General features: G+C 40.7%; 1 long non-coding RNA gene across 1 annotated transcript in view; it reads right to left on the bottom strand.

The window, feature by feature from the left end:
- Window positions 1-781: 781 nt before the first annotated feature.
- LOC134299284 (uncharacterized) overlaps window positions 782-25,084 on the bottom strand; it is a 205,995-nt gene continuing 181,692 nt past the window's right edge. Inside the window, exons 2-4 of the long non-coding RNA XR_010006469.1 lie at window positions 14,005-14,219; window positions 5,492-5,563; window positions 782-4,549 (exon numbers count right to left, since the gene is read on the bottom strand). This is a non-coding gene — a long non-coding RNA (uncharacterized LOC134299284). The remainder of the gene's footprint in view (window positions 4,550-5,491; window positions 5,564-14,004; window positions 14,220-25,084) is intronic.

Raw genomic sequence — 25,084 nt, 5'->3', positions numbered from 1 at the left:
GGAGTACCATATATCTTAATTCATACATTAAAGGCTGCTGCTATTTTCGCTGCATGACAGTGTTTATACTGCATGTGCATTTGGGAGGCGGGTGAGATGTAAGAAATGTAGATAGCCAGCAAGGAATTAATGGAGCAGACTATTGCAGTGTCAGCAAAACTGAAGTTAAAAAGGAAGATTAGTATTCCACTGATGTCTCAAAAATAAGGATCAGGACGCTGTTAATTTGGGAATAGATAAAAGATGTCTGCAAAGCTGTTACATGCTGTACTACTAAGCCAAGAATGAGCATCAAATTAAAAGTTGTCTGTAGAAAAATCAGAGAGGCAGGTGAGAAATTGGTCCAATAAATTGGTTCAGGCTGGGAAACTGTCTTGGGAGAGAAGGAACTGTGCAATCAAAGAAAGGATGCCTAGCAGGATCCCATGTAGAATTATGTATCACATTGAAACAGTTTGTTAAGTTACATGTATGATTCAGATCTCACAATCCTGGTCCTAATTTCCTGTTCCAGGAGAATAGCATTTCCTTTCCTCTTCGTGTCTGTACTGAACTAAAATCACAGCCCTTTCCTTAAGGATTCTTTGCCCACTGTCTTTATATTTGTTCATATTAAAGAGAAGAAATCCAGTTTTCACCGAGACCTTTGACACTGAAGCATTGTTAATAATAATAACAACAACAGCAACAATAAATCCCATGTTGCAAAGTGACAGCAAGTGTTTTCAAGCTAAATTGCATTGCTCTTCTACTTACGAAATCACGAGACAACACAACCATGTGGGTTTAAATATGGGCAACTTTATTATATGTTACCAATCAATATCTGTGTGATCTACAAACAAAATTAAAGAGCATGAACATAACTTGAACTTGCCCTTGAACTTGAACTTACACTTGACTTTGTTAAGCAATACAATTGAGGCCTTGACCCTCCAAGGCCAACTTCTCCCCCCAGAGCTGGCCCAAGGTAATTTTCAAGTGTAAGCAAACAGAAATTTTGGTGCCCCCCCCCAAACCAATCACCCAGAAATAAAAGAAGGTAGAGGTGAATAGAATGGATAAAAGAGTTTACCTTACAAACCAGAAGTTTATTTACAACATTATGTTCATATAGTAACATTACATAGAATTAATGCCAATCCCACATAAATGGGCCAGCAGAGCGTTGGATAAGCAAAAATTTTGGATAATATGAAGGGCAAGTGTGAATAACTGGAATTGATCACCTTGATTAGCATGGAATAGCCTTGCTACGCATAGTTCTGGACCAAGCATTTGAGAAATAATTCCAGCAGTGCAATACTTGAGGCCTTTTTAAGTATTGACCACTGGACTGATTCTGGACTATGATTTTAATAATAATAAGAAATGATAATATGAATATGTCTAGAGGAGAGTGACTAAAATAAACAAGGGTTTGGACAACAAGCCCTATCACGAGCTGTTTGAATCAAGGTAAATCAGGATGGTAGGGAACATTTAAAAAATGGAAATCAAAGATATGGGAAATAAAGAACATGGACAAGACTGACTTTCCTGATGAAGAAGCATAATGGAAAACCAATCAAAGAAACAGACTGGTCAAATTTTGAGGAATATATAAGAAAAAGACAGACACAGATCAAAGGAACTCCATAAGTGAAATAAGAAATAGCCAACCCGGGCAATATAAAAGGGGGCCACAATCTGCCCCCTAATAAAAAAAAACTACTCTACATTCAGCAACTTGCTCCACAAAGAGACTAGACTCATTCAACCGAAGATCTAATGGAATATACCGATCCTCTCCCCCTCACCCAATTCCCCCTCCCCCCACCATGAATTCCACGTTTTTTCTTTTATTTTTAATTGTAAATTAAAAAACATCAATAAAAATATTCAAAGAAAATTGGGACCCAAACAAACCCTTTGGATAGAGGGATTGGATAGATGGGAGCGATCCTAAGGCACTCTTCGCCTCCTTTTTCTGCAGCTTTGGGGGAGAGGCTACACCTCTCAGTCTCCCAAGAGACCTCATCTCAATTCTGGGGTCCTCTCTTTACCCGACGCTCATGAACTAAGTGGGTTTTCCAACGTGTTTTACGCACCACAAAAAAGGAAACTGCCTTGGTTGCCTCTCCAGGCAGTAATCAGCCAGGCTTTGAAACTGCAAGGCTCTTCAGTGCTAATCAAGGTGATTAACTGAAGCATTACCACTTTGCCTCCAACAGACAAGAGTTCTTTTTCCCACCCTGGACCTTCCACAGATAGATAAACCCCACTGGTTTGTGGTCAGAGTCAATGAGGAATGGGGCTGAGGCAGGCGCCTTCCTTTTCCTTACCTTAGTTTCACGAATCTCGGGCTCCCCATGTGCATAGTCATGCCTTGTTGTCCACAGGAGCTCAGGCAGCAAAAAAATGGGGTCGACAGCAAAAACAACCCCCCCCCCAACAAAGGACAAAAAGAATAGCGGGGGGGGGGGGAACCCCAAACCCGACTTTAAGAACTCCAAGAGGAAGAAAGAGGTTTCCTGCTGCCTCTTTTTCTTTCAATCTTTTCTCAATGTCTCAATTTCCAATGGCAGTCATTTCAGGCAGGTGGGGGTCCCATCTTGGCTCCCCTCCTCCTCCTCTCCTGCCTTTCTGCTGTGATTCTTCCCAGCTCCACCCCACCAAAGGAGAGCTTCTCTCCAAGCTTCTTCCAAACTGCTTCCCTTCCAAAATAATCACCTGGGGGGTTAAACAGCCCCCTCTCCACCCCACAAAAAATCCTGAGCAGGTTAGGAGGGTGTGTATATATATATATATAAGAGAGAAAAGCTCTGGATCAATCCCAACCAAGGCGATGGAAGCAGCCAGCACCGCCCGACCCTTGGAGAGCGCTTTGCTTTTGCACACACTGTGGAAACTTCAGACTTGGAAGGGAGGAGAGGTGGGGAGAAGAGGGGGAAAGGGGGGTGGAGAGTGAGGCAAAGGGTGGGGGAGATGTTGGGAGGATGGGAAAAAAGAGGCTGGAATCCCAACCGAGGCAAGAAACAGGCATGGAGAGGGAGAGCTGGAGGGACTCTCTGTGCATAAAAGTCCCCAGGGCACACGGGGAAGGAGAGGAAAGAGACCTTCTTTTGGGGGGCTCATTAAAGAGGCGCTGAAAGGGTCAAGCGAGGACTGGGCTCGGGGAATAAGAAGCAAGCTTCCCTCGTTCTCCGTCACCCAAACTCCCCATCTCCACCCTTTTTTCCCCCTTCCTTTCCCGCGCTTCCTTTGTTCTCTACGTTTCTCGCATCCAAGGTTGCCTTTGGAGAGGTTCCGAAGAAGTTCAGCTGCTCTCTAAAGAGGAACGTGTTGGGTTTTGGGATTTTGTGTGTGTGTCTCTATTTGGGGAAGGGACTCACCTCTTCCCCAGGGATCTAGGATCAAAGCTCTTCCCCACTGGGAAAGGAGGAAGAAAGAACACATCTTCTGGATGGAGAAGGAAGGCAGTCTCACTCTTTTTCGCCAGGCAAGGAGAGAGATGGAGATATGAAGAAGGGAGTACCTTTTAGTGCTCTCGTCCGCATCCTCGAGGCATGAGTCTCTCCGGGGTCTTTCCCTTGAGTCAGCCGGGCCCTATCACCTCCGGGCCGGCTGTTCCACGTGATGGGTGGCTCGAGTCGTGTGGTTGCAGTGCTGGCGATGCGCACACAGGAACAGCCAAAATGGCTGATAAGACTCTTGTGTGCGTGCGCGGGGCATGGGGCTGGCATGTCCGCGTGAGTGTGAAGCTCCGTGCACGCACACAGGAGTCCCATTGGCCATTTTGGGTGATGGGATGCCAGTCCTGTGCTGCTGTGTGCGTGCGCTGCGTGCAGGGCCTCTATTTCCTTGAGGAGGCAATGGCGGCCAACGGCGGCGGTGCAACGGTGGCACCGCCGGCACCTGGTGCCAGGACAAACACTGGAGCAAAACGCCGTGCGCCAAGGCGTAATCAGCTTACCACGTTGGACCGGCCCTGCCTCCCCCCCAAAATGAGGCAATCCCACAATCCCTGGATGGAGATCACACAGAAACTGATGGTTGCCTGCATCCGACAAGTGGATGCCGTCCCCTCGGTAAAAGTCAGATCTACTTCTCGTGATCATGGATGCTTAATTACCATACCCAGCCCATCGCTGAAAGCCTTCAGCATTGATCTTTTGGCCTGTCTTCGGGCCTCGTCCATTTGCTTATTAGTACCACCCGCCAATCGTGTGTGGCGTGGTATGATTGTAGACCACATCATTCTTGTCTGTGATCAGGCCTCCTTCAATTTCCGGATATCAGCCAAGCCTGTTCACTAAGCGCCTTTCCCTTCAAAAGTCCAAGGTCATTGCCTTCTAAGTGGACGATGAGGACATCAGGTGGGTTGTCTTTACTTCCTGCTGTTAACAGGAGAGGCAGCAGGCCCTCCCATTGTAGGCCTCTCCAACTCCATTCTGCCGCAGCTACCAAGGTGCTGATCAAAGGAAGTTCTGCGTGCATGTTGCTCAGCCCAGAAAATGTAACTGTCTGGAAATAAGGATGCATCGCCTCAGTCATGGCTGCACTGCATCTGCAATGAAATTACCCATATTAGTATAATGACATAGGCCTGACATAGGTCCTATACGTCGCCAACTTCCACCTCCCCATTGCCTTGATTTGTGCGGCATCATACCACAGTGCTGCAGTCGTGGATGCTCCAATTTGAAAAGAGTGTGTCCCAAATTTGTGCCCCCAAATGCCAATTGCTTCCTAAGCCTTGGATGTCACAGACCAGAACTGATATTTGGTAAGGGGAAGCCCATCCCGGTGAACAAATAGAGGGCCCGGCCTGTCACCCCTGGTGCTCAGGTATGCCACCATGGCCCTCACCAGGCATAATTCTGGATCGCTGCATGCCAATAGCTTGAGAATGCTTCCCATCCTCCTTTGGTCAGTCTTCTACTTTCTAACAAGAATTTGTAGATCTGACGCAGTCAACGTGATGTCGAACAGCAGCAGTGCCTTATTTGATGTGTCTCCCTTAGAACCAGTCACCAACTCACTGACTCAACGCCCCAAAGAAGGCCGTGCGGGCAGCCGCACAAAATAACGAGGCCTCAAAAGGAGATGAGCATATCGCTGGCCAGACCTTCAGGAGGCCCTTTAGCATGCCCGGAGAAATGAGCCACCGGTCATCCTGGGGCTTGCCAACCTCCTTCGGCCACCCCTCTAAACACTTACGCATGTGGAAATGCTTTGTGGCATTGGGCTTTGAACCTGGGCTTTGAACTAGAATGCCAATGTGGACATCTTGGCCCGAATGGAACGGGGGGGGGGGGGGGGGGGCTAAGCACGATCTCCAAAGAATGACATGAAATTTGATAACATGTTCCAGTGGAACTGCCAAGATCTCACCCAGACTGTAATCCTTCCTAAAGTCCTCAAACTTGCAGACTGCTGCACCATAGGCTCGCTTGGAAGCTGGCGCTAGAGCCAAGCCCATTCCCCCTGGCTAACTCTTTGTTCCAACCTGCCAAAGATGGTCTGGTACGGCCTCCAGCATTGCATCTGCATCTGGTGCGAGTTGCCTGAAGCGCTCCATCTGCATACAGGACAAAGCATCAGCCAAAGCATTATTCGTACTGGCAATGTGGAATGCCTTAAACAATATGTTGTTATTCAGGCAATGCAGGGTAAAATAGCGTAATGACCTCATAATCCTGGCTGACTTTGATGTCAGTGAGTTAATAACCTGAACTGTGGCCATGTTGTCATACCAGAAATGAACCTTGGGAGTTAGCAAATTCAGGTACCCGTACCGTTAATGCCACCAAAATGGGAAAGAATTCCAAAAATGTAAGATCCACAATAATGCCCTCGTCGTGCCTGTAAGGCGGCCATCGGTCTGAGCACCAGTATCCGCTAAAGTAGACTTCGAAGCCAATGGACCCCAATGAATCCGACGCGACTTGGAGGGCATTACCTAAAGGTAATTCCTGTCTCCAAAAAGAGATTCCAGTAAACCCCCCAAGAATTGCAGCCAAACGTTCAAATCTGCTTTGATGGCCCTAATAACCCGTATACAGTGGTGGGGAAGAGAGGCCCCTTCTATGGTGTCACACAACCTTTGAACAAAGGCCCTGCCAAAATTAAGATGTCCTATGAGAACTTGAAATTCCCTAAGTGTTGTTTTCTTCCGTCCCATAAATTGTTGTATTTTATCCACCAACTGGTTCCGTTTTCTCACTTAGCAATCTTGAGAACTGGTCAACCATGTCAATTTGAATGCCCAGGAATATCAGCTGTTTAGCTGGTTCCTCCATCTTTTCCTCGGCCAATGGGACACCATATTGAGCAGCTATATGCTGAAATGCTCCCATCAACTCCCTGCACTCATTTGTACCTGCTCTGCTGATAAAAAGGAAATCATCCAAACAGTGAACCACCCCATGCAATCCTGTATGCGCCTTAAGTGCCCATTCTAGGAATGTGCTGAACTTTTCAAAGGCCATACAATATACCAAGCACCCCATGGGTAGGGCTCTATCTATATATTCCCCTGGGGCTTTCTTGGCGATATTCCCCTGGGGCTTTCTTGGGTACAATTCCTAATGGTAACACTCTAAAATTGTTAGTAGGAGGGCAACGCAAAGGGGCCAAGGACTCTACCCTCCTTCACCTCCTTGTCTATCTTTTGCTGTACAATATCTTCCATTCCTAAAGTGGATTTTAATTTTTTTAATTTTTTTTATTTAAATGGGGCTCCTGGCCCCTGTGCTGGAATATGAAAACCCTCCTGTAATCCATCCCGCAAATATCTGGCGGCTCCTCTGTCAGGATAGGCCTCTAGCCAAAACTCCAACTGGAGCAATTTAATTGGGCTGGGACCCTTTTGAAAGGGGACCTGGCCCCTGTGCCAGATACAATTGGTCTCCCTGGAGGAGGAAAAATTCCTTTATGAATTTTAAGCAGGATGTAAAAGACCGGAATTCTGGGATTTGGTTTCTGTAAGAATTCATATTGTTTTTCCAAAATGTAACCTAAGGAAAGTCCTTCTGTAAGGACTGTGCATATTAAATACCGTATTTTATCAGTAGGATCTTTCGTTAAAGGCTTGTAAAAATCCTGATCTCCTAGATGTCTCATTACTTCTTTTATATAGTCTTTTTTATTAAGTAGTACTATTGCCCCTCCTTTATCAGCTTGTTTCCATATATATTCTGGCATATTGGCCAGTCTTTTGATGGTATTGATTTCTGTTAAGTCATATTAGCATGTATATGGGTTTTTGTGTGGGACAGTACATTTAGATCTCTTTCTACCACCCTTTCAAATGACTTCATCATTATATTATCTGTGTGGGGAAAGAATTTACTCTTAGGTTTGAACTTTGTAGTATATTCCATGTTTCCCTTAGTTCCAAAGTAGTCTCTAAGTCTAATAGTTCTGAATAAATTAAATAGTTCTACTTTTGTATGAAATAAATTGAATCTGGGCGTAGGTACAAAGTTTAGTCCTTTTTTTGACTACATTGGCTTCTTGAGGGGATATGGGATAGTCAGATAGATTAACTACTAAGTTGGGTATTGTCTGTGTTGACCTTTGTGAAAATGGTGTGGCTGTTGACGGGTTCTCATCTTGCATGGGGGTATTGGGATAATGATACAAAAGGTTTGCTAGGGTAGCTCCTCTCTCACTCAGACCAACCCCCCCCCCCCCCCAAGAATCAAAATCTTGGCTATGGGCCTGGCAGCCCCAACCAGTTAGGCTGAAGGCTTGCTTAAATAACAAAGGCATAGACTAATGATAAATTGAGATGAAAAGAGAAATTACATAGTCTGAAAGCAGTTATCAAGGCTTTCTTCCATGTTATTACCAGATGGTTTTTGTGCAGCTGGTGGGGCAAAGAGAAAGTCCTTTCTTGAAGGATACAAGGCTCATATGGAGAGATAGGAACTTTCAGATATGCTGAACCTAAGCTGTATTGTACTTTATGGGTTATAGCCCGCATTTTGAATTGTGCCCAAAAAGAGAGTGGAAATCAATGAAGTTTCTATTCATTTTTTTCTGCATGTTTGAAGAACATAGCCATGATCTTTAAGGTTTAGAGAAATTGTCAGATTCACATTCCTCAAAGAATTAATTCTGGCGTTATGACTTCCAAGTGCTGTACATCAGTGGACACTGGTTGCCATCTGTGTCAAGAATGGTTCTGAGTTGATCAGAGATATTTCTGGTCAGAGGCTTTGGAACAATATAAGTCTATATTTTCTTTCATGTATGCAATGAGTGGCAAAATCCAGTTTAAAAGGGACAAGTATAAAAGAATGCAGCATTCTATAAGATTGCCATACAGTGCAGTTCTCATGACCAAACCTATCTTTTTCAAAGTTATGTGTCAGGCTCAATCTTATAGGGTTTCAACACATGCTGGAACATTTTGCTGCTGGGTGGCTTTGTAGATCACTAGTCAGCTCTCCTTTTCATGATTTAAGTCATAAAGGTGAAAAATCTTTCAGGATTCTGAAAATTCATTTAATTGTTTCTTCTAAAGAGTTCAAATTCTGCATTTCAGGCCATCAACATCTACCCAGCGAGAGTGTTGTATAAATGATCTTCCAACTGAGAAAGCTCTTATGTGGAATTGGGCTGGATTTTTCACACCGTTTAGCCCCTGAATAGTCAAGTACACCATTGATCTCTGCTTTGTATGGGAAAATATGCAGACTAGTATCACTTACGGGAACTGCCCACTTTGCTTTGATTAGATTCATTCAAATATTACACTTTTGTTCTCTTGTCTAGTGGTTACAATTATATTTAAATCTTAAGCAATAAAACCCATTTACTCTCTTAATAATATGTTTAACTATTTCCTTATGGGCAGTAACAGTGTTCAAAAACTCTCTTTGTGGTCATGTCTGCCAAATAGAGTTATAGTTTGTACATATTGTCTTCGTTTTTGGGTTAAATTAATTGAGACTAGAGCTTGTAAAAGGTTGCCTTTAACACTCAGAATTCAAAAGATATATTCGCAATGTCTGCCATAATGCTTCTTCAGAAAACTGGAGAATTTTGACCCAGAATGTATGAAGGCTTTTTCTACAATAGAGTCCTTAGTTAATTTAAAGATTGCTTAAGTTTATGTGAAAGTAGACATCATTTACAATATACGAGAAACCATGGCTGCATGGAAAATTCCTGCTTAGTGATCAGGTGAAATCAAGTAACATGTGAATCAAAATATAAATATATATAACAGTCATGAGGAAAAAATATTATTGAGAATTAAATGTAAATGTTATGGAATTCTCTATTACAAAATGATAACTTTTTCCTTAGAAGAAACAAGAGCATCAAAGTACATCTAAAATCTAGATATATTTGCTTTCTCAGTTTCAAATGAATGTAAATTTAAGCTGTAATACATTGTATTTCTGAGCCATATTTTATTTAAGAGGCCAAATGTATTTGGATATTTAAATGTGCATATGCAACAGATGGCATGTGTATTTCAGCTGCTTCTGTTGTTTTGCTTACAGTATTTTAAAGTCCCAGCTGTCTGGCTGAAATCACTGACAGTGAATCTTAACACACTTGGGTAACATACCTAATGGTACAGCCATGATTCTTGAAGTATTTAGATATTGAAATACATAGACAAAACTCAACTTCTTGCTTTCTTACCGTCATAACTGTTTCCAAAAAAATCCCACTTAAACACAAAATCCCATGAATTTGGATACTGGTGGTAACATGTTATTCTACTTGTATGACATTCTAGGTATTTTCGTAGGGGAAACATACTGTTTGCTTTAGAGTTGTTTTAGTTGGCACCCTTTGTCTGCACTGAAAGAAATAGAGGATAAACTGTCTCTCTTGAAAGCCACTTGGAGCAGTATTTCATTTTAAAAATTGGGTTCAAAGTCTACCAGCAGTGTTGTTTACTAAAACCATCTACCAAAGTCTTGAAACTAGAAGCACATAGAACTGACTTTGCAAAGTATTTAGAAAATTCAGTTCATATAAAGGACTGCAGCCAAACTATTGGCTAGTATTAGTTATAGAAAGCATATAAACTGTTAGAACAACTCCATTTCTATAATGAGCATAGTTGAAAATGCTTATTATGACCTATAACGCTTTATAGTCCAGGCTATCAATCATGCTTTTCTAGCATTTAAAACTGCAGCCAAAATCTATGCAATTAATTTTCAGTAGTGCTAAGTACCATTTGATTATTATTTTGATTTGATTTTCTCTTAACATTCAATTTAAAAAAACTTAATTTAAGGTGATTTCCATATATTTGTTTGTTGTCCCAGTGTTATTTAAAGGTTTAAATATTTTTTTGTAAATTAAATGAAATCCTTCTACTTTATTGTATTTTAAATCTACTAGAAGGTTTTATAATCAGAAAAAATTAAAATAATTTTTCAACCAAAATTTATAACCAAGTTTTAAAAATTGTGGAAGCAATTTTACTACTTAATCTTTTATAGATTAATTGTTAGCAAAACACAATATCTGATGAAGGTTGATTTTGCATTCTTAATTGTTCTATCAATTTGTGGCCCATTTTTGGATTAGAACCTATATATATATCTCCGATGGCATATATACTATCTTTTCTCATGTGTCGACACTGAACTATTTTCACCAAAAACATTCCATGACTTACACACAAAAGACAATAACTACAGATCAATTGCAGAAAAGGATAAAGAGCATGTCAAGCACTTTTAGGAAATGTAGGTTCAATTATGATTTTTCTGATTATTTCATTTTGTTCATTTGATATCTCTAAATTTATTCCTGGTGAGTTCAATTGTACATTAGCCAAATTTGCCACCTGCTTTAATTGGAAAATGTCATTGTACAGAGACAAACGTACAATCATCTTGAACCCCTTGTACATGTATATCTGTAAATGGCATCCTGATTCAATCCTGGCTTTCTGCCATTGTCTGACCATGTTGTGGTGCATTCTTAATAATTCTTATATATCATGCCAGTACATTTTCAGAAATTATTATCATGGGTGTGTGGGGGGGTCGTACTTCATATTTGTATAATGAAGAACTGACGATCTGCAACTAAACTACTCAGATTTAATGTTGCTCTGACAGAATCAATAAAGAGGCAGGGATTGTATATTGAAATTAACTACCTTAATGTTTCTTTCAATAAAATACAACATGAGGCACTATCAACAAATAACGGAGGCAGACACCTTTAAAGTTTAGTGGGGTTGGCTAGTGGGGTAATATGAAAAACAATTGCATTGAGGGTGAGAATAACAGATATTCTGAAAATTTAATCAAATCTGAGTCAGGTTACTTTGAATTTTAATCATAAATATGTCAAACAGATTTGGAGAATGTAGACAACATGTTAATTTTATTGACAAATACTTGGCTAAGTTAACGGAAATAAATACTTTTATTTGGTATTTAGATAAAGGCCATATCCTGATGTGATTATGAATTTCTACTGCTCCTTATTACTATTTTGAAAACATGACAACCTTTATGCTTGTACAGGAAGATCTGAGTACATGCTGTTAGAAAATGACATAATTATCCCCTTCAGAAGTACTTGTACATGATTGAGCATTCCCAACTTTTGTCCTGAATATTTTGGCCTGTAACTCTGATAAGCCCCTGCCAGCAGACATAACTCTTTGGGAAAAAAAGTTGTAGACCAGGGGTCCCCAAACAGTTATTCAGAAATAAATTGAATAACAACAACGTTAAACCCAAATTTCTGCAACTAAGTTAAGCCTGGAGGGTTGGAAGCATTCCATTATGTGGGTGTTTTGAGTAAAAGAGTTTAGATGCAGCAGGATAGGAAAATGATCACTGTTAAACTTGGGCTTAACTTCCAAAGTTTTGACACACGGAAGGAGGTCCCTTGAGATGGTTGTGTAGTCAATGTAGTCAATGGCACTCATTTTAGAGTCAAAGATATGTGAATACAGCTGGGTGATCGCCTTCCAGAGCACCATTTAGGATGAGGAGATTCAATCTTGATGTTGATTTAGCCAAATACAGCCCTGCAAAGTTTGTTTTTTTGATTTTTGGAATGCCGGGTTAGAAGTGGGACCTCATATTCAGTGGTGGAAGGAAAGCCTTTGTGGCATTTGAAGAGTGTGGCATCATCAGGTCCCATTCTTGCGTTGAGGTCCCCTCCCATGATTACAGAAACGCTTGGGTTCTGCATCATGAGGTCTGTGGTATAATTTTCCAATTCCGACCATAGAACTCTAGTTTGGGCTTTCTTCCTCATTGGGGGCGAATAGAAGTTTATAGGCTGACCCCATGCTGGCTCTGTAGCTGTCATAGGCCCAAGGGCTCTATGGCTCGGTCACAATCCATATGCATCAAGTCTGGTTCTTGTCCTTCTCATGAAGGGGCTGGATGGATCAGTGCCACGTGAGTAGTAAAATGTGGATCATTGGTGAGTAGAGAGCCAAATACATTTACTGTCTGTGAGCCCTCACATATGTCTGATATAAGAGCAAGCTCCATCTGCGATTGAGGGGAGTCCATAGTATGTGGAATGTTTAAAGTGGCACCAGCAGAAGTGACTGTGTTTTGCTTTTCTGTTACTTGAGTCATTAATTGAATCACAGATGGATCCCTATCATTATTGTTTTCTTTTATAATAGTCTTGGAAGGGGGGCTCATCTTGGGAGGAGTCATGGAAGAATCTGTACTGGGGTCTGATTGGAGTTCCAGATCAATGGAAGCAACTGCAGGCTGACAATTCCTGTCTTGGAGTTGTGTTATCTGTGTTGTCCGTGTTGGAGTTCTTCTTTGCCCTTGTGTGTCTGATGTATTTTGAGGAAAGAGATTATAGACTGTCAAATCCTTAAATACCCTGCTGATAGTTATACTGTGCCTGCTCCATAGGATGTCCTTAATTTGAGCTAGGCGGTCAGGCGTTTCAAGGGAATGGAAGGTAAGTAGGATTCGTTTTACACCATTCTGTGTTGGAAGGAAATTGTGATCTTTTAAGTCGATAAGTTTGGGCTGGGTTCTGAGCAAGAAAGCCAGTGATTTTACAATTTGTTGTTTATGGCTCCAGCCCAAAGCATCTTGATTGAGCTGCAACACTATCTGGTTTTTTTTTGTAGAGTGAGACAGGCATTAGGTTTAGCTGTTGGTTTAAGACTGTGATTTACAACTGCTGTGATCGGAGGAGTGTCCGTTTGTGAACACCTGGGCGTCTCTGCACTATCAACTCCCTGGAAACACTGTGGGGGACGCAACTCAATTAGCCTTTGGATTTGGTGTGAAATTTGACCCAGTCTGTTCAAAATCAGCATCATTGATTCCACTGACAACAAACATATCTCTTGATATTTCTGCATAGGATGGTCTAGGGAAGGGCTGCACCCCGGGTAGCTCAGATAACCATTATGTCAATCACCCTCTGGCATTTGTCTTGGGCTAGACTCCCGGTCAGAGAGAGGGGAACCCTCATTAAGTGAGTTTGTTGAAGGTGTTATCAGTGCTCCTTTACTCACAGTTCCTATTGTTGTTGCTATATCTGAGGGGTTCGGAAGGTAAGCATCCATTCTCATCTGTTTCCGTGCTTTCGGTGATTTATGGGAACCTGTTCCATTGCTGGGACTGGTCCGGGATCTTTTCTTTCCCTTGGCTGTCATTTTGGGTTATAAATCTTGGAGAAAGCAGCTATTTCCAGGAGCAAAGCCGGGAGCTTATCTTAGGAGCTGCTAGTGCGTCGCCATCTTCGATTCTAAGTATATTATAAAGTATATTACGGCATCGTATGGGTTGAGGTAGGTGTACAATATCTAGACAAGGATATATATAGATGTCTCTGTAAGCTAAACTGCATAAATGGGTTTTAAAAAGCTTTTTAAAGGACCCTTTAATCCCAACCAACTGCGCTTAGGATGGTGATGAGACTGAGAGCACAGCCTCCACTGCAGACCGCAGTGCTTGTGCTGGTTTGTATGCGGCGATGCCATTTTTAAAATAGTCTGGGCCCGAACCCCCCACTCTGGTCACCTACCTCTTTGGCCAGCTTCCGGCACTCTGCCAAGGTGTGTGTGAGCTCGTTGGCCAGGTGCTGCTGCTCCTTCTCCGCTTTCTCTTTCTCCTCCTCTTCCTCCAAGGAGCCCCAGGTTCAGGCTGGACTTTGCCTTCGGAGGCTTCGGGGCAGCGGGGCGCATGGGGGGCCTCTTGTAGGTTTTTCCTCAGGACGCCAACCAGTCCTCCAGCAGCTTCCTAAGGAGGCAGAAGAGGGTGTAACGTCACTACGAGAAGGACCCCTGCTTTGCTCCTGAGGAGACAAGGGCTCACGGGAGGCCTCGATCCCACCCCAGGGAAGCCTCATGGATGAATATAAGCCTCTTGGGTTCCAGTTTCAAGCTCTACCTGGTTGCACCTTCTCATCTCGCTCCCTGAATACACTGATTGCACTATGTAACAAACTTTGAAATTTTTTCTGCTCCAGGTTTGAAAGTGGTATTTCCTGTTTAATGATGCAATCCTTACTTTGAAAGTACTTCTACTCCAGAAACTTCGCTTTTGGGTTGAATTGGTCGAGAAACCATTGTTTTTGTGGCTGTCGCAAACTAGGTTGCATTGGTTGAGGCTCAAAGATGAGATATTGTGTTGTTGAATACAGTAGAGTCTCACTTATCCAAGCTAAACGGGCTGGCAGAATGTTGGATAAGCGAGTATGTTGGATAATAAGGAGGCATTAAGGAAAAGCCTATTAAATATCAAATTAGGTTATGATTTTACAAATGAAGCACCAAAACATCATGTTAAACAACAAATTTGGCAGAAAAAGTAGTTCAATACGCAGTAATGCTATGTAGTAATTACTGTATTTATGAATTTAGCACCAAAATCTCATGATATATTGAACACATTGACTACAAAAATGCGTTGGATAATCCAGAACGTTGGATAAGCGAGTGTTGGATAAGTGAGACTTTACTGTAATTACTACATAGCATTACTGCGCATGGAACTACTTTTTCTGTCAAATTTGTTGTATAATATGATGTTTTGGTGCTTAATTTGTATAACGATTACCTAATTTAATGTTTAATCAGCTTTTCCTGAATCCCTTCTTATTATCCAACATATTCACTTATCCTACCGGCCTGTTTATGTTGGATAAGTGAGACTCTATATTGATAATCTTATATTATCTGCTTAGAACTGGATTATATGAGGCCCCTTCTTCACAGCTGTATAAAATGCACACTGAAGTGGATTATATGGCAGTGTGGAGTCAAGATAATCCAGTGCAAAGCAGATAATATAAGATTATAAATGGGTTATATAGCTGTGTGGAATGGCCTTGAGTCTACACTGCCATATAATCCAGTGCAAATTAGATAATCTGTGGAAGAGTGTGGAAGTGAGGCCTAAACCTGCCTGTCCCCTAACTGAACCCTGGCTGTCTCTTGGCTGAGTCGGTTGCTAGGAGACGAAGGGGGCAGAGATTAGCCCTCTAAACTGGCAGCAATTGGATAAAAACAATTATTGCTCTTTCTCTAATTAGGACTTTATTTTTCTTTTCTTTTTGTTGTATCAACCTAGAGGCGTGGATGATGGGTTGTGTTGTCAAATTTCAAGGTTGGGGGGCCTGTAGTTTTGCTGTTTTGTCCGGTCCCCGGATTCCATCACTCTTATATATATATAGATTTGTAAAACAACAAACAAGCAAACCATGCTCTGGGCTCATGGCCTTCCTAATTTAATTAGATGTTTCAGAAAACAGAAATGCCAACTATGTGTCTTCAGAGTGAGGTCTCCAAAATTTGCCAACAAGTTGTCAAGGGACACCGCATCCTAGCCAGCTCACTCAGCTAAAGATTTGAGACTAAGCCTGCTGCATCATTGTGACCATACCTGGGTTTCAGAGATACATCCGCACTCAAGTCTAAATCTAGTAGAGGCAGCTGAGCCTCATTAGAAGACCGCCCAAGCAGGACAGGTAGCCATAGACGGCACTAATGAGCTGACAAAGGGAATTCTTGAAGGAAAAGACTGGCTGATTGGCAGGCAGTCTTGTCCAGGGAAGGAAGCAATGTAGGAATCCAAGTAATGTGCCAGCTATAGATTTGCAATTCATTTAAAGATAAGCCGCAGGAGGAAAACAACAACAAAAAATTGTTTGCAACATTGCTGTATAAAACTCACAAATCAGAGGAGATTTCTGTGCTGAACAAAATACACCTATCCTTGAAGGCTGCTTTTTTTTAAAAACAAACAAACAAACCCCGAATGCTTGTTTTCAAAGATGTAGCTTTTTAGTAAAAATGTGTTGCACATTTTAACGATCCACAACTCAGGCTAGTCCTCTTACATGGGCACTTGCATCCTGTGGATGAACTCAATCATTTAATTTCCTTAACTTTTTTAGTGACTGATAGTGATTTGCTTGGAATGCATTTTCAGTTCAGCCCTTCCTTAATGAATGCCTTGGGGTATGGCTCCCTCATCCATTTGCATTTGTTTTGTACTCCTGACACAGTTGGAGTCTATACTTTGTTAAAATCTTTTACCTAATAAATGGAAAGCAAGGTTCACTGAAAAGACTGATATATCAAATTGTGTATGTGTTACATGTCTTCCAGTTGTTTCTGATTTGTGGTGATGGAGTTTTCTTGGGAAGATTTGCTGGAGTAGGAAGTGGCTTTTCTCTTCCTTTGGGGCTGACAGAGTATGACCTGCCCAAGGTCACTCAATGAGTTTCCATTGCTGAACGGGGATTTGAACCTGGTCTCCACTAGAATTATAGCCTGATACTCAAACTATTAAATAATGACGGCCCTCCTAATATGTCTTGAATTTAGTGGGAAAACAAACTGCACAAATACTTCCTCATGTATAAGTAATACAAGAATATATGCTTGTCAAATACTGTAATTCCAAAAATGATGCCCTAAAGTCCTTTCATAATGAATACACAGTACCCCCCCCCAAGTACTTAGCTGGAAATGATAACAATCTGCACTGACTAATAGAAGAAGATAAAACTCAAGTCAAGGGAGGGGAAAAGACTAGATTATTCTGTTTTGCTGAGAGAAAGAAATCGCCATGCAGACTGACAACAGTGCTGTTAATACCCACATTAAAGATAAGTGAACCAAAGACATAGTTTTCTTCTAAACCACAAGACATCAAAATATAATTGAACATGTTGTTTATTCATTCAGTTGCTTCCAGCTCTTCGTGACCTCCTGGACCAGCTCACACCAGAGCTCCCTGTCAGCCGTTGCCACCCCCAGCTCCTTCAAAGTCAAGCCAGTCACTTCAAGGATAACATCCATCCATCTCCTTGGTCAGCCCCTCTTCCTTTTTCTTTCCATTTTCCCCAGCATCATTATCTTCTCCAATCTTTCTGTCATCTCATTATTTGGCCAAAGTATTTCATCTTTGTCTCTTAATACCATTCCCTTCAGTGAGCAGTCGGACATTATTTTCTGGAGTATTGACTGGTTTGATCTTCTTGTGGTCCAAAGCACTCTCAGAATTTTCCTCCAACACCACAGTTCAAAAGCGTTTATCATTCTTCGCTCAGCCTTCCTTCTGGTCCAGCTCTTGCAGCCATAGGTTACTATGGGGAATACCATTGCTTTAACTATGTGGACCTTTGTTGCCAGTGTGATGTCCCTACTCTTCACTATTTTATCGAGATTGGTCATTGCTCTCCTCCCAAGAAGTTAATGTCTTCTGATTTCCTGACTGCAGCCTGAGTCTACAGTAATCTTCATGCCTAGAAATACAAAGTCTGTCACTGCCTCCATGTTTTATCTCTATTTGCCAGTTATCAGTCAGTCTGGTTGTCCTAATCTTGTTTTGTTTTTAAACTGCAACCCAGCTTTTGCACTTTCTTCTTTCACTTTGGCGATAAGGCTCCTCATCTCCTCCTTGCTTTCAGCCATCAAAGTGGTATCATCTGCATATCTAAGGTTGTTAATGTTTCTTCCAGAAATTTTCAGTCTAGCCTTGGATTTATCAAGCCCCGCACGTCACATGATGTGTTCTGAATATAAGTTGAATAGGTAGGGTGAGAGTATACAGCCCTACCATACTCCTTTTCCAATCTTGAACCAGTCTTATTGTTCCATGGTCTGTTCCTACTGTTGCTACTTGGTCGCTATACAGATTCCTCAGGAGACAGACAAGGTGATTCGGTATCCCCATATCACCAAGAATTTGTCACAATTTATTATGATCCACACAGTCAAAGGCTTTAGAATTAGACATATATGATGCAAAATAAAATATCTCTTAAGACATTCAATCTTTCAGGTAAAAGCTGTAACAAAATCAAAAGACAGTTGATTTTGTTCATTAGCTGTTTCAACAAATTAGTTCCATTAGAGAAAATACTTGTGTACTTGTTTTCCCTAAATTAGGCTTGGTAGCAATGTGCGTGTGTTTTGTTGGGTAAAATAAGTTTGGGGAGAAATTAAATATTCTTCCACTCTAATTTGAATTGCAGTGTCTCTATCTGAATTATTTTAAATTAAAGTAATAGGAGATAAGACATAGTCTCCACTGTTGTTTCCAGATTGATCCTCAAATGATATTTTCATCACATTCTGTCATCATTCGTGAATAAGAACACGTCTCCAATGACATATCTATTAAGGTGATTTTTATAGTATGGCATATGTCTATTCATAAGAACAGCATCCACAGTGTTAATTAATATTAATAATTACAATGACAAAAATGAGCATATAGAATCATAGAGTTAGCAGAGACTTTTAATACTAAATGATAATATATGTTAATATATGTTTCCTGTATGCAGATAATATACCAATTAAGTTTTTTTTTCAAATAGTGAAATATCTTTTTCCTCTTCTGCAAAAAGCTAGCTCCATGTATATTCCACATTAAAAATGTAATCCATGTTCAGGCCTCCGTAAAAAGGTTGTAATCCATTTAAGTCCCCATTTGAATCACTCGTGGCTCTCATTTTCCTCATTCAATTTCTGTTGAATTTCTGTTCTTCCAATGAAGTACAGTAGAGTCTCACTTATCCAACACTCACTTATCCAACGTTCTGGATTATCCAACGCATTTTTGTAGTCAATGTTTTCAATATATAGTGATATTTTGGTGCTAAATTTGTAAATACAGTAATTACTACATAGCATTACTGCATATTGAACTACTTTTTCTGTCAAATTTTTTGTTTAACATGATGTTTTGGTGCTTAATTTGTAAAATCATAAACTTATTTGATTTTTAATAGGCTTTTTCTTAATGCCGCCTTATTATCCAACATATTCGCTTATCCAACGTTCTGCCGGCCCGTTTATGTTGGATAAGTGAGACTCTACTGTAATTGGTCTGAATCTTGATCTCATCCTTGTTTTTTCCTTGTTCCCTTTCCCTTTCTCTTTTTTCTAGTTTTCCTGAAATTTTTCCAAGTCTCTTGTATAGTTTTTCAGAAAGTCCTTTGCTTTCTGCACAGAATAATTCAAACATTTGACTTTTTAGAAGTGAAACTCATTCCTTCCAGTTTCTCCCATCTAAATGGATCCTTCTTAGGCCTGTTCCACAGTTGTAGAAAGTCCCACATTATCTGCTTTGAACTAGGTTATATGGCAGTGTGGACTCAGATAACTCAGTTCAAAGCAAATATTGTGGGTTATTTGCCTTGATATTCTGGGTTATATGACTGTGTGGAAGGGCCCTCAGTTTTATTTTATTGGCCAGGAAAACATAATCTTTTATGTGTAAAATTCTCACATGAATCACATCAATCTACATTTTCTTCTCAAAGTGTTTTTGTAATATTAAATCTCTTGTCAATTTCCTCATAAAATGAACCAATGCATTTCTTGGTGAATGCTCCATCTTGCTGTTCTTGAATTAATTCTGTTCATTTCATCAATTTCTCTAATATTTTCAGAAGATTATCTGGAATTGGTCTGAATCTCATTTCTCCTGCCGATTGGTCAATAAATTGTGTTGCCTCTTTCACACTTCAGAACTCTTGCCTTATTTTCTGTTTCAGCTCTTGATTTAACCTTTGAGGCGTTTTCTCTTGTTTCTCAGATTATCTTGCAAAGTCTTTCCTCAGAAACTTTTATTTCTTCAAACATTTGGTCCATTTCTAATACACTACGCAGTTACAGATGACCTCCTTACTTCAGTAACTCCCTGTACATTTGTAGATCTCCTTGTTCTAGATGTAATTCTCGTTTCTTATAAATGTAATCTTTGCTTTACCTCTGGGTGGCAGTGTTTGTCCACTAGATAGAGTATCACTCCACCACAGTCTCATTTAGCTCAGCTCACATTATGGCTCAATGCCTTATCTGCCGTTTCCCCAAAAAAGCTGCTTCCTCACAGTAGGAAATGCCTTTATTATTGTTAATATTCTTATTTTATTTTTGTCAATTTCTCATTTAAATTGGTGTTTATTTCCACCATCCTTAAACTAACTCTTAATGTACATTTTTCTATGGCTTGGCTGTTTTAAACAACAACAATAATGAACTTATTACCAGCCTCTTCTTGCAGTTCAAATATATATGTTATATGGGATATAACATCATTCCGAGAAGAGATAAAATACTATTAAATGACATACGAGACACAAGTTAAAATAAAAGTTAAAATCCACTGGTGAAATGTATCATGTTCCACAGTTGATGGTGGTTGGTGGTGGATGGAGGCATGCAAGAGATAGGATGCACCTGGGTTTAACTGTTTATAAGGAGCTAGCTTGGAGACTGATCTTCGGGAAGAAAAGTATTTGTTGTGTTATCTGGCTGTGGATGCTGCTGGTTTTTCATCCAGGTTTGTGGATTTTCAGTATCCTGACCTGTCTCCTGAACTCTTGGGACCTTGAATCTCTGGACTGGCTATTGACTGGTGTAGACTCTTGATCCCTGGACTTTAATCATTGAAGTCTTGGTGTTTGACTACTGGATTGGACATTTGACTATGGTGTTCATCTGAACCTGCATTGGCATTTGCTACCAGTCTTTGTTTTATATTCTGTGTGTCTGAGTGCTATCTTTAGGTTTTATATTTGGACTATGAAAACAGTCAGACAGTAAGTGCTGCTTTAATTAAACTGTTTGACACAAGCTGGGTGTTTGTTTTGGTTCACCTCTACTTGCACACTGGCAGAGCCTTGACTTCATGGCAAAATGCAGGTTAAAATTTGCAACTTAAAATTTACTGGATAGACCTGGTGGAAGACATGGATCTTCAATTGTGTCTTAAATTCTGACAGTGGATCTACGAGTAGCTAGCTGTCAAAGCTTTTCTGGCAGGTGATTCCATGGTCTTGGGGCAGCTGATGAAAGCATTTGTTTCCCTTTTCCTTACTTGGTTTTGGTAATTAGAATCAAGTGACTAACCCACACTGTTTTTATTTCACAGAGTCAAGAACCTCTCTTCCTTTTAGGCCATAAATCCAAAAGATATTTTTAAAAGACACCAAGAAAGCGAAGCTGACCAGCTTAGTGTCTTTTTTAAAAAAACATCTGCTATTTTAGCAGCTGGACAAAAGTTGGTAGTGCTCACCCTATTCACTCTATAATGATTGCTCTCTTCCAAGCAGCCTCCTTGTAAGGATCCAGGTCTTCTGGGGCTAAAAAGGTGAATTCCTCGTCTTCCCTTTATCCATAGTGGATTTTCACTGAAAGGATCATTCCTTGGTTGGTGATCACCACTGGCAGCTGTCCTTGTTATCAGAGAAACCCATTCACCATGTTGCCACACTCAGAAATCAAAGTACTACATAAACTTCCATTATCATTATCCTGGCCAGCCACTGATTGGTTCAGTTTTTTCTAGTTCAGGAAAAATGATGAATACCATTTTACATAGCTGTTGTAAACCCAACATGGTGTTTCTTAAGTTGTATGCAATTTTAATTTTAAAACTAAAGTACGCAGGAGATTTCATCTGCAATCAAATTGTGGGAACTCATCTCCACAAAATATGTAAGATTAATTCAGTTCCAAACTTTCCAACACAAGCTTCTGATTTTTGATGTGATTTTTTTTTACATAACATCACATAACATAATTCTTCCACTATCTCTGTGCTTTCCCTTGGCTTTTGTGGGGAGTGAAAATTTGTATGTTTTGTTTAACCACTAAGGTAATTTTCAGTAGTTCAATGCACATTTAGTTTTTCCTTCTTTTCACTTGCTGCTTTTTTTTCTAGTTGAAGAGGATTTTCATGCTGTCTACTTTAGTCTTTTAGTTTGTTTCTGTAGGTTTTCCTTTTATGTATACCTGTCAGGTCTATGTTCAAACCTTCAGTCTCCTCAGAATGAGTATTTCCTCTTTTGTTTGTTCAAACCCTCAGGAAACCTCAACAGTTCATACAGTTATCCTGGGAACATTTGCGTTTAAAAAAACGCGAAGGTTCTCATGTCCCCATCCACACACACCCCAGAAAGCATGTCTTTTCTTGGGGTGGGTGTCCAGATGTTCTCCAAGAACTTTCAAGGAGAACATCCGAACACTCTTGACCCCCCCTCCCTATAAGCCACCCAACCACTTTGAAAAGTAAATTAACTTACCGGTCCTCCATTAGAGTGGTCCGACAGCTCTCCTGGCGCATAGCAATGATGCACCAGGAGAGCCGGGGGGGGGGGGGAGGAGTAAAATCTCGACTGCTATATGGACTGCAGTAGTAGTGGGCTTATCCTGTGCCTTCCTGGAAGCACTGAAGTAGTGGGCTTATCCTGTGCCTTCCTGGAAGCACGGAATAAACCCACTATCAAATTTGCCACAAACCAGGGTTTTCCTGGTTTGTGGCAAATTAATTAATGGTTTCCAGAAACGTCATCCGGATAGACCCCTTTTTGTTGTAGGAAGTCCCGCATTAAAGGTGCTGTCTGGATGGGCCCTGAGTTCAGAATTCTATTTCAGAAATAACTTTATCCTGTTCATCTTATCTCTTAAGTTTTGCATGCTCTCTTTTTACAATGGTTTAAATCATCTTCAGACATCTGTATACTAGGAATCCTGCTTGATGAACACTGCAGAGTGATTTGCTTCATCATTTTTCTCCTGCCAAGAACCTATAGAATGTCAAATATGTTGCTGCTTAATCTAACTCCATATTTTATCAACATTTATCAAATTACCCTGTCAAAACCAGCATCATTTATGAATGTGGATCAACAACCACTGACTAAGACTAACACACAGCTGAATAAAATCCCACATTATCTGCTTTGAACTAGGATATATGGCAGTGTGAATTCAGATATTCCAGTTTAAACAGATATTGTGGTTTATTTCTGCCTTGATATATTCTGGGTTATATGGCTGTGGAAGGGCCCCAAATAACTGGAAGGAAAATGTTCCAGAATAGAGGAGAGGCCCTTAACAAAGACCTCTCCTTGTCCTAGCTAATGTTGCTTCCAGCAGGACACAAAAAAGAGCTTGTATTGGCAGGCTGCTGCTATCAACTGCTACTTGTGTTTATTCCATATTTTGTGTACAGTCCCTATAAGGGACTCTTGCTGACTTAAAATAAATCCCCACTACCACAAATGCACAACTGATCAAGATTCCCTGCACATTTTCTTGGAGCATGATTCTACTAATCTTTAACCCACACACTGTCCCCCCTCACTAAAAATGATGTGGGTGTGGGTTTAGGAGTGGGGTGCTATTACTATGACACCATATTTGGTGGTACAAGTATGAAGAGGATGATGGAAGATCAAAAAGTAGAACTGCATTTGGTCCAAGCTGTCCATCCCTGCTCTCCACAACATCTGTCTTTAAAGGACAATGAGGACTCCAATTGCTATATAAGAAGGAGATTATGGGTTATTCTAAAATTCAAAAAGCTTTAATTTTTCTTTAATTTTACCATCACAGATGATAAGAATGTCTCAGGAGACATTCTAAGACACAGTTCTAGAGGGCCTTGCTGTTGGGGGGGAAAGAAGCCAAGTTAAGGGTTAAAAGCAGATGACCCCAAATTCAGCAAAATGCATAGTAGCACTCACTGTATCCTTTAGATAACACTACTGCCCACTTTTGGAAGATATGGGAAAACTCTTGGGATTGCCAAAAATCGCCTTGGGAGGCTTATAGAATCTATAGACCATGTTTCCCACATTTTCTTTCATCGAAAATAATACACTCTGTTCTTTTAAAAAATATGACCAAGGTTAAAATGGGATTATAAAAATGGTCTAACAGATGGGGGAAGCACATGATAATCATGACATGTCTCTAAGCAACAGAGGAGGCAGTGGTCAAAGAAGCATAGCAATTGTTCTGCTGTTGATGGGGATACATTTATTCCCCAACTCCATTTAGGGATCAGCTGTTTTGTTTCTTTCTTGTTTCCAGACGGACATTGGAAGCCATGTGTGACTGAGTAAATGCCCAACCTGGGATATTCCAGCTCTTCAGGGGATGGATTTAGTGAAGGAGAAATTACGGAGATCATGAGGAGGCAACACGCAACAAAGAGGCCAGCTGAACTTTATTATGTTCACTGACCTGGAACTGACAGAGTCCCCTGCTTGACTTCCTGAGAGAAAATATTACCCATTTTCTACAAAAACAAACCCTCTGGTTATGTCAATTACACTTGCTTCTCTGTGCCTTTACTTTCCTAATGCCACACTAAGCCTGCAGATGGAGGAGACCAATCTCAAAATGGTGATGGTTATACCGGGGGGCAGGCAGTCACCCCCTTGTTGCTGCATTTGCAACTGGGGTAGCAATGGCAAAAGAAAAAAAACATCCCCTTTAAGTCAAAGTTTATGCCACAAAAATGCTGGCATGTAGCCGATGGGCCATAAATGGCTCACTCATTCTTTATATAGGATGTGCCAAAAGTCATGCCCTCTGGCAACTGAAATGATCCAAGGAGGCCATCACCTCAGAGTTTGCAAAATATTCCTTTATTTAGGAATGTTCTCAAGTCATGAATCATCTGAGTAAGAAAATGTTTAGAAGAAAATGGCAGCCAGTTGAAACATTTAATTTAATCACTTTTGGCAAACACTATCTTCAGAACCATGCACAATATATCACTCTAAGCTGAATTAACAATGTGGAAAGAGGAGCTTGGGTATCATCTTGCAGGACATGGCAAATGCAGCA

This window comes from Anolis carolinensis, chromosome 5 (assembly GCF_035594765.1).
Source record: "Anolis carolinensis isolate JA03-04 chromosome 5, rAnoCar3.1.pri, whole genome shotgun sequence".
In the NCBI taxonomy this organism is placed as follows: Eukaryota; Metazoa; Chordata; class Lepidosauria; order Squamata; family Dactyloidae; genus Anolis; species Anolis carolinensis.
Note: the sequence above shows the minus strand (reverse complement) of the source record. Positions and strands in the feature narration are given on the sequence as shown.